Raw genomic sequence first — 7,586 nt, forward strand, 5'->3', positions numbered from 1 at the left:
GTCATCGCAGCCAGAAGATTGTGAAATTATTCTTCAAGGCCAATACAATAAGTCAGTATATCCTCGTCCAGCCCCGACGCCTGACTAAATAGTTGTTTCTTCTCGTGAAAGTGTTTATTATAGGAGTAAAATTCATCTATGGTACTTGAACTTGTGCCACAAGTTCGCTTTGGTCATCGTACATAAAAAGTTGGTCCATACGGTCATTATGTACAAGTTTAGGCGATTGTACGGTCATGACGGTCAGATGTGTAGTACGTTATTCAATATAGCAACTCTATTCATAAACCGATGAAAGCTGTTCATCTCAACAAATATTATAAAAGGAGTATCTCCGGTTTTCAAATCTATACTAATTTGGCTAAACTTGCCCTCACTTCTTTGCAGAGACCGCGTGTAATTGATATTGTCTTGATACTAGTATATTTTCTTTTTAAAAAAATTAATGAAATTGACCTGCCAAAGTTGAGCCGTTTATAACACTCGTCAGGACAAATGTAGAAGCATAGTCCAGTTAACTGTGAATTCCCATGGCCCCACATTCTCCAGATCCTCATAACGACTACTCCCTCCGTCCCATAATATAAGAGTGTTTTTGACACTGCGTTGAACGCTCTTATATTATGGGACAGAAGGAATAATTTATTCAGTGGTAGTGTAAATTGTCGGTTCCGACGCATGAGATACAGAAACAAGAAAATGCCTAACTGGATGCAAAGAACTAAGACGAATCTACATATCAACATATTATTTCTTGGATTAACATGCACACATGTGGATATATATGACATGAAAAACATGAAAGCAAATATGATCTCGTGAAGAAGCAGTTAAAGAGCAATTGCATTGCATTACTCATCAAAGCACCTTTTCAATACAAGATCTTAAGCAAGAGAACACAACCATAGAAGTTGCAGGACTAATACAGATTTAATCAGCACATTAACCTGTTCACAATATCATTTATGATTAATCGGCAGGATTGCATACATATGCAGTGAAGTAGTGATAAAACAAAAGAGACAGAAAGTGAAAGTACTTTGCAGCTCCTTAGTAAGTTCGGATAGATGTAGTTGATATACCAAGATAAATAAGTGATTTTGTCTATAGATGTACTACTATGTAGGACAACATGAATCAGAGGACACAATTGCTGCAACAAGAGAACTACCTGACATTGCTAGCACAATGAGGATAACTGAAATTGGATACAGAAACAAGAAAAAGCCTAATTGGATGCAAAGAATTAAGATCAATTTACGTATCAACAAATCATTTCTTGGATTAACATGCACACATGTGGATATGACATGAAAAACATGAAAGCAAACATGATCTCGTGAAGAAACGGTTAAAGCGCAATTGCATTACATTACTCATCAAATTAAGCTCCTTTTCAATACAAGCTCATAAGCAAGAGAACATAACCATATACGAAAAGGTGTGGTAGCGCCCGGTAGTCCCGACTCCCCTTTATCTGCTCCATTCAGCGTTGATGAGATTCGTGCAAGGGTCTGTCGAACAGCAGCAATGTCAGCGTATTAATCCAGTCCATTTTGACCGAGCAGACAGCGGTGCTGGACAAGTGGGGTAGGTCTGCGCACGTAGGCAGAGGCCCTCTCTCGAGCAGGTCTACAGGACAGGCAGGCTACTGTTGAAATGACCACTCATAGGCTGTGCATGCAGCTATGCCAGTATGACTAGGTGAACATTTAGTCTTTAAACAACTCTATTCTCTTGATGGCATAATATTAAAAGCCGGGTAGTTCATGAACAAGAGAATATATGCCAGATCTGAACCAATATTCGTGGGATGATGTTTCATGGAAAGTTAATTCACTTTTTACCTTGCAACTGTGGGAGACACTGCACAAGGCCTTAAATAATTACTACTGCAACATGTCAGTCCTGATATTGACTGGACGACGCCTACACATGAACAGTGTTATTCTTGGCCTAGTTTTATTTTAAATATACTACTCCACGCTTAGTGATGTACAGTAGGCTGCTAATCAAATTGATGGTCAAAAGACAAGGCACATATCTCGACGACGAAGATACATCACTGGCGGCTGAGATAACCGGGAGTCCAGACCCCCGGGTGCTGAAAAGCCGTTCTCAACCATATAACTTGCAGGACTAATAACCTGTTCACAATACTCCATAATGTGCTTTGCAGCTCCTTAGTAAGTTGCGATAGATGGATATATCAAGAGAAATAAGTGATACTCAATAAGCATAGGCAACCACGAGAGGAGACTACCTGACATTGCTAGCACAATTAGCATATAACTGAACTAAGGTGCGGAAGACATGGCGATCAACTCCTTGGCAACAGAGGGGCAGGTTGTGCTTAGATGCTCGAAGCCGTCGCTGGCCATGGCTGCCCTCAGATTTGCCCGAGAGCTGAGAAAATGGATGCATGCAGTCTTGAGCCCGGGGCAGCCGTGCAGTTCAGCCAGTGCCAGGATGTTCACCGCCGTGCCTACATTGATGTGCTTGCACAACTTGTCTTCACATACCAACTTCATCCTCTCCAAGTTATACGTGTCCGCTCGACAAGCAGGTGCTGGCACATGGCGTCTTCCTCTTCTTTTCCCATCTCCGGCAGCGAATCGGTGTAGACGAAGCAGAGCAGAGCCTTGAACACCTGCGCCTCCATGCCATCTATGCGGACCAGATCGTTGGTGTTACCCTCCTTCATCGAGCCAAAGAGCTCCGCGCTGAACACCGGCGACCGGGCCGCGAGCACGCAGCGGTGCGCCGCGAATGTCTCGCCACCAGCCTCGAACACGACGTCCGCGCCGCTTCCGGCGAGGAAGAGGCCACTGAGGTGCTGCTTCAGGTCGGACGGGGGAACGTCGACGAACTTTGGAGCTGCTTCCTGGGCAGTCCCGTCGATGCGGACCCTCTTGACGACGGCGAGGTCGCACCTGATGGTGAACGAATCGCCCTTGAGATGCTTCGATTTCTCCAACGCATTCCATTGCACGAACTTTGTGTACCCCCAAGTGCCCTGGCTGGCGAAGCTGTGTGCAGCTTCTGAAGTCCCCGCCGCCGGCTTGGCCTTCTTGAGGAAGAAGAGCCCTCGCTTCTCCGCCTTGAAACCAAACTGGAACCGCGCCATCACTTCCTTGTCCACATTCTCGTCGAGGAAGAGGAAGACGGACACGTGGCCCACGCTCTCCGCCCGGTCGCCGTTCGGGTAGTAGATGATCCTCCAGCGATGGCCTCCGACGGTGAAAGGGCCGGAAATGAGGCACTGGCTGCTGGGGATGGCCTTGAGGCTTGAGTAGCCGCGGATCTTGAGGTGGTGGTACCCGCTCGCCGTCTCAGCGACGATGGCGGAGGCGGAGGCGGAGGCGGTGGGCGGCATCGCGATCCTAGGCTTCCGATGGGGCGGTGAGCTCCGGCGAGGGCTGGTCGCAAGTAGGGTTTTTGGTGCGGAGCTGCAGAGTGAGGTGGGGATTGAGGAAGAGGAGGCCAATTGGGGAAAGCCGGAATGAGGAGATGTAGGCAAGGTGGTTGGTCTTCCAGGCAAGGCAAGGTTCCGGACATTTCCATCTAATGGGCCTTGGCAGATTTTTCTTCTGGGCCTATTGTGAGATTAATATAAGTTGTTTATAAATTTTTGGTAAATCGGATGTAATATAAACATATTCTGTTTGTTCATTCAGTTCACTGTATCTAGTCGACATTATAAAATATCTAAAACATTTTATATTTATGAATGGAGGGAGTACATGACAACTAGACTCTTGTGTTTCTAAAAAAACGCAGATTTTTGACATGGTTCTAGACGCACCTGCTGAAACAGTTTAATTTTTCAATATATATTTAAAGAGTCTAGCAATTAACATAAAACTTGAATAGTAACTTTTATACAGAACCAAATATGTTTTCTTTTTTTTGGCACAGAAGATCGTATAAGTCTTTTCTTTGCGAAACTTTACACAATGTATGCCATTAGTTCATGTCATTATTTTCTTAAATAGTTGATTTTTTAAGATTCCTTTAAAAAATAATGTGGGTGTGCCTTGGCCGAGCTTCCATTGGGCACTTTCGATGACACCTTCAGTTCTTGTACATTAAAACAAATCCAGCCGCGTTCTTTTGTTGGAACAATCACTGGATCACACACAAGTGCGTGAGGAATCTATTTCAAAAATACCAGGAGGATGATGAACTTGAAAAGGGAGAGGCTCACACGAACGCATTGGACTCAGCTATTTTGCGACGTGTGAAGTCTGCATCTTTTTTGGGTTTCCTTTCATTTCTTCCTATCTAACCACCTACCCACAATTCGTCTTCCTCATGCCATCCCATAGACTAGACATAGGGTTCTACACATAATTACAATAACATGTAAACGTAAAAAGCTATTCAGCCACAATGCGCACCTAGGGCGATTCATGCGTTATTATAAAATGCATTAAACATGACAATTTCATTCAAAAGCTAACTACAACTTTAAAAATGAGCTATCCAACTGTAATTAAACTCATGAGTATGCTTCATGTTATCTTCGACTAGCCATGTTATGGTATGTATGATGTTGCTCTTCTTCCATAATTTCCTTTGTGTTTGCTTTGATGCTAGTTGTCTGCATCTTAATTATATAGAGGTCTGACATGCATTTATTGCAGTGTTTTAAATAGCGGGCTATGGAAAATAGCGGCGGGCCTCCAAATCAGCTATAGCGAAGCTATAGCGGGCTATTTATGAAGACGACCATTTAGCGGCACCCTGCCGAAAAGGCTATAGCGGGCTATAGCGGAGCTATAGCCGGCTATTTAAAACTATGATTTATTGTGTTTGCATTTGTTTGATTCTTCATTTTAACATCTTTTGTAAAAAAATAGATAAACTCGTGAGTACAGTTTTTTTGGTAATTATTATGAGTATGAATAAAATTACAAAGGATGGCAATTTTACCAATGGACATGGGTACCAGTGGGTACCAACCTGTACGGGTAGGGTATGGACACATTTTCGTGCCCATGTGTGGTGATCGAACCTTATCTGATTAGTCGTGGATAGGACATGGGTACAATTCTGCGACCGTGAGTATGCCCGGACCCTACTCGATTTTCTTACCGATAGTTCAGATATGTTACAAATTCCTGAACCATAGAAACCTCTCGCTGGCTAGCACCTTGATGACCAACAAGTATAGGGGATCTATCGTAGTCCTTTCGATAAGTAAGAGTGTCGAACCCAACGAGGAGCAGAAGGACATGATAAGCAGTTTTCAGCAAGGTATTCTCTGCAAGCACTGAAATTATCGGTAACAGATAATTTTGTGATAAGAGAATTTGTAACGAGTAGCAAGTAACAAAAGTAAACAAGGTGCAGCAAGGTGGCCCAATCCTTTTTGTGGCAAAGGACAAGTCTGGACAAACTCTTATATAAAGGAAAACGCTCCCGAGGACACATGGGAATTATCGTCAAGATGGTTTTCATCATGCTCGTATGATTCGCGTTCGTTATTTTAATAATTTGATATGTGGGTGGACCGGTGCTTGGGTACTGCCCTTCCTTGGACAAGCATCCCACTTATGATTAACCCCTATTGCAAGCATCCGCAACTACAAAAGAAGTATTAAGGTAAACCTAACCATAGCATGAAACATGTGGATCCAAATCAGCCCCTTACGAAGCAACACATAAACTAGGGTTTAAGTTTCTGTCACTCTAGCAACCCATCATCTACTTATTACTTCTCAATGCCTTACCCTAGGCCCAAATAATGGTGAAGTGCCATGTAGTCGATGTTCACATAACACCACTAGAGGAAATACAACATACATCTCATCAAAATATCGAACGAATATCAAATTCACATGACTACTTATAGCAAGACTTCTCTCATGTCCTCAGGAACAAACGTAACTACTCACAACTCATAATCATGTTCATAATCAGAGAGGTATTAATATGCATAAAGGATCTGAACATATGATCTTCCACCAAATAAACCAACTAGTATCAACTACAAGGAGTAATCAAGACTACTAGCAACCCACAGGTACCAATCTGAGGCTTAAAGACAAAGATCGGATACAGGAGATGAACTAGGGTTTGAGATGAGATGGTGCTGGTGAAGATGTTGATGGAGATTGACCCCCTCCCGATGAGAAGATCGATGGTAATGACGATGGTGATGATTTCCCCCTCCCGAGGGATGTTTCCCCGGCAGAACAGCTCCGCCGAAGCCCTAAATTGGTTCTGCCTCATGGCGGCGGAGTTTCGTCCCGAGAGCTTGCTTCTGATTTTTTTTCCAGGGCAAAAGACTTCATAGAGCCAAAGATGGGCACCGGAGGCCTGCCAGGGGGCCCACGAGGCAGGGGGCGCGCCCAGGGGGTAGGGCGCGTCCCCCACCCTCGTGGACGGTGGGTGGCCTTCCTCTGGTGCTTTCTTTGCCCAATATTTTTATATATTCCAAAACTGACTTTCATGGAGTTTCAGGACTTTTGGAGTGGTGCAGAATTGGTCTCTAATATTTTCTCCTTTTCCAGCCCAAAATTCGAGCTCCCGTTATTCTCCCTTTTCGTGTAAACCTTGTAAAATAAGAGAGAATAGGCATAAGTATTGTGATATAATGTGTAATAACAACCCATAATGCAATAAATATCGATATAAAAGCATGATACAAAATGTACGTATCAACTCCCCAAACTTAGACCTCGCTTGTCCTCAAGCGGAAGCCGATAACGAAAAATATGTCCACATGTTTAGAGGTAGAGGTGTCGATAAAATAAAATACGGACATGAGGGCATTGTGATCATTCTATAACAGAAATATATATATATATATATATATATATATATATATATATATATATATATATTGTCATATGATTTCTTATGCTAAAGTAACAATCTATTCACAATGTTGAGTATGAATCAGAAACTTCATTGAAAACTAACAAACTATGATTTCGGTCATTGAGGCAATTGCAATTTATCATAACATAGGAAAGAGTCAATATAAGAGCTTTTCAGCAAGTCCACATACTCAACTATTATTTAGTCTTTCACAATTGCTAACACTCACGCAATTGCTATCATCGTGGTCATGAAGTTTTAATCGGACACAAAGAAGGATAGGGGCTTATAGTGTAGCCTCCCAAACCTTTTACCTCAAGGGTAATGTCAACAATAATAGTTCATGATAAATTACATCCAATTGGATATATATGGTCGCGCTATTCGTCATCCTGGATGAGGAATAGTTATTCTTCATCCCCCTCTATTTTACCATCAATGCCCTGTAAATTTACGTTTCGTAAATTTTGTCTTATTTTCGACGTAAAAAAAGATCGTAAGAAAATATATAATCATTGTAAAAAATATTTTATGTTATGTAAAATTACAAACGTAAAAACATAGTGTAAAATACACATAAACTGCAAATTTTCTTGGCTTATGACCTATATTTTTATTTTCTTATGTCAAATTTTACGTGGTGAATCAATAGGAATGTAACTATTTAAATTGCAAACGTAATTTAATTATGAAATGATCGTAAGATTATCTCGGGTGAAGAATAACTTATTCTGCACCCTGGGTGATGAATAGTATCA

General features: G+C 42.1%; 1 pseudogene; it reads right to left on the reverse strand.

Annotated features, from left to right (window-relative positions):
- Window positions 1-2,297: 2,297 nt before the first annotated feature.
- On the reverse strand, window positions 2,298-6,128 carry LOC119352668 (annotated as a pseudogene).
- Between the last annotated feature and the right edge of the window lie 1,458 nt (window positions 6,129-7,586).

This window comes from Triticum dicoccoides, chromosome 1A (assembly GCF_002162155.2).
Source record: "Triticum dicoccoides isolate Atlit2015 ecotype Zavitan chromosome 1A, WEW_v2.0, whole genome shotgun sequence".
Taxonomy (NCBI): Eukaryota; Viridiplantae; Streptophyta; class Magnoliopsida; order Poales; family Poaceae; genus Triticum; species Triticum dicoccoides.